Raw genomic sequence first — 3,380 nt, 5'->3', positions numbered from 1 at the left:
AGCCTAGTGAAAACCTCCATCTACATTCATGAGCAATTGCCTCAGTTATCATAACTTACAGAACACTTCCTCAAGTAGCAGCATCATTCAACACAGTCTTATTTAATCCCCACCATAAGACCCTGGGAGAAAGGGACTGTGATTTTGCACATTTTACAGGTAAACAAAAGCACGGAGATAGAACGTCACCTGCCCAAAGTCACTGAGCCAGGCAATGGCAGAGCCCCCAAGAGTGACTCCTCCGTACACACCCTTAACTGTCATGGGGAAATTACAAAACACAGGCAAATTCTCAGTAAACAGCTTTATATTTTTCACTGAGAAGAAATGCATGAATCATAATTGTTTCTTCTCTTAATATTTCACTTTATGCAATTCTAACAGCCCATCTATATCTGAGTAACTTCTGATATTCACTTGTCGTTTTAGAATCTTCTCGGGAAGAGTGTTTGGAGGCCCAAGGTGGAAAAATTAAAATAAGAGGGTAACTCCAAAACCTTGTACAAAAGTTGCACAACATCTCAGTTTTTCGAGATAGCAAATACTGGAAAACTTAGCTATAAAGTCCTAAAAATGTAATTGTAGCTTGGTAACACTATTAAATATGTATACTGTGGTCTTTTTGACAATTGTATTAATCCTTTTACAAAGCCTTCAGAAGTTCCATCAGAGAAGCATGGATGCTGTTTTGATCTATTTATTACTCTTAAGTGTTCAGAGAACTGTCCCTATTTTCTAATTAACACTTTTAAAGATAAAAAGCCATGTATTAAATCAATCTGAATGATGGTTGTTTGTGAATCCCACAAGATAAGGCAATTTGCATGTTCACTTTGTACTTACAAACTAAATCTGCACATCTCCAAAGCAGCCCCTTATAATGTAAACCTTTTGTGAGTATTTGTAACTTGAAAGAAAGTTTGGCCTACTACAGAAGCAGTGCCAATTATCTAAAGGGCTTCGTTACTGAACATGATTAAGATACAGAGATACTGGGTTGTTATTTCATATTGTTTGCTATGGAATTTGAAGAAGCGACTTTTAAAACCTCCAGGATTATAGATGACTACCTTTCTACCGGCAGCTAACACACAGCTCATTTCCCCCAACTGCTTTCCAAAGCAGCCAGTTGCCACTCGATTGGGGTAAAATTCCTTTGATATGAATTAAATTGCTTGCTGATGAAATGCACCTTTCAGCGACCTGTTTGAGTTTCAGTGGATGCTGTAGCACACTTCGTGATGTGAATTCCAGCATTAGCGCTAAATCACAGTGGTGATTTATTATTGGATTTTCAGTACTGATGAGTCAGCACCATGAGATGTTTACCAAATTAGAATTTCAAGAACAATGGCACAGTTCTCATTAAATGCAAGCTTTTGTTGCCGATATAGGCTATTATTTCCACATGGTTATGGTGTGGTGTGTTCACACTTGGGGCACTCATCAGATAAGGTTTCTTTGCTTTTGCAGGATCTGTCTTCATTGGGCTTTATGTGCTCAATCAACTTTGAAACCATGTGTAAAAGCCCCAGTTTTCAAAATTCAGAAAAGGATCCTTTATCTTTTCTAAACAGTTCAACCTGTGCTTTTCCCTTTGCCAAATACTTCAAGAAACCAGAAATATCATGTGGGCTAGTGAAAATGGTATCAGATTTTTCTTTTTCTTTCCTAAGGAAAATTAAAACCGATGCCTTACATCCATTGACCTCTCTTCAACGGTTCTGTAAACGGTAAGATGTCAAAAAAGCTTTTGAGACACTGGGTACTGAGACATGTGATACTGACTTGTCCTGACAAAGGGCAGATGATTTTTTTTTTTCATTTCTTTATTCAATGAGTATTTGTTTTTCTTGTTTTTTTTTTTCAGTGAGAATTTATTGACTATCTCCCTCAGGCCCAGTCCAGTGCTGGTAGACCTTTTAGAGGCCCATCAGATAGAAATGTAAGCCTGAAATCCTTGTCCTCACATAGCTTACTTTCTAAAAAAGAAGACAAGCATAAAACAAACGATTCAGTAAATATATAAAATGATATCAGCTCACAATTTCTATAGGTGCTAGATCTGTCACTATTATTGAAATACTTGAAACTTCAGCAAAAGTGAGTAAAATAAGGCTTGCTTATTCCAAGACCACTTGCGAGCTTATTTGAACAAGAGGAAGGTTCATACATCTTTCATAGAACAACTGCTTCTAAGGAGCCCGTGTACAGTCTTCCTATTTAGGTTCAGTTACAAATTCTACCTAATTATAGCACTTTGCAGTACTTTATATTCTGAACTTAAATTAAAGTGGTCAGAGGGTGCATCATTGTTGACCATTGGTGGCATGTATAGTTGTGACCCAGCCCATGGAAAGAACAACTAGACAATCTTTTTCAGGCTTTGTCTATCACTATTAGTAGATGATTAACAAAATCATACTTTTTTTCATTATGTGATGATTATAAGGAAGCTAAGTATAGACAAATAAAACATATTAGCAACTCCGGGCTCAGTCGGTTAAGCGTCGGCCTTCAGCTCAGGTCATGATCCTGGGGTCCTGGGATTGAGCCCCACGTCAGGCTCCCTGCTCCGCAGGGAGTCTGCTTCTTCCTCTGCTCCTCCTCCTGCTTGTCTTGTGTTCTCTCTCCCTCAAATAAATAAATAAAATCTTTTTAAAAATAAATAAATAAATAAAATCTTTTAAAAAAGAAAAACATATTAGCAATTCAAACCCTCACACAATGGATCTCGGCATTTGGCTTTTGTTCCCACCGCAAAACACGTGGCAAATGATGTTCACGCATGGGGCAGTGTTTCATGTCATGGACGTTTAAGGATTTGTGCAATCTCCAGGACGCTAGCTAAACCTCCACCACTCCTCATTCCCTCAAGACTGCAAATGGAAATGTGAGTGTGTGAGAATGAAATTATTGGAGGAATGACTTTGAATCTTCTGCTCTGATTTATTTTTAAGTAAATCCGTTGAAAACGATTATTAATCCCTAATTCCGTCTGAACCACCTCCCAAAGAATCCCAACAAGCACTCATGCCTCAAGAGTGCATTTAGAACCACTGACCCAGATCAACGACATTCTTCTAAAGTTAGATAATCATCTCTGCTCTGAATTTTTAGAAACTCGGTGTACATTTAAATACCAATAACCAAAGCCAGCCAGTGCCATAATTTAAGCACTCATTTTGCTTTATTACTGTATGGTCTTCTCCTACTTGGCTTCCTTTCCCTCTTCCCCATATGGAAGATTGGATGGTAGAGGGGGGCGGGGTGGCTGGTTAGCGCTCCCGAGAGCAGGTACTTCCCCTCGCCCGCAGTCTCTGGGTCTCTCAGGCCACCACTGACAAGTGTTGATACGTGGAAGTAGTTAGCTCAGGTCG

The sequence above is a fragment of the Mirounga leonina genome, unplaced genomic scaffold, assembly GCF_011800145.1.
Source record: "Mirounga leonina isolate KUSES-001 unplaced genomic scaffold, KU_Mleo_1.0 Mir_151, whole genome shotgun sequence".
NCBI lineage: Eukaryota > Metazoa > Chordata > Mammalia > Carnivora > Phocidae > Mirounga > Mirounga leonina.
This window is presented reverse-complemented; position numbering follows the sequence as displayed.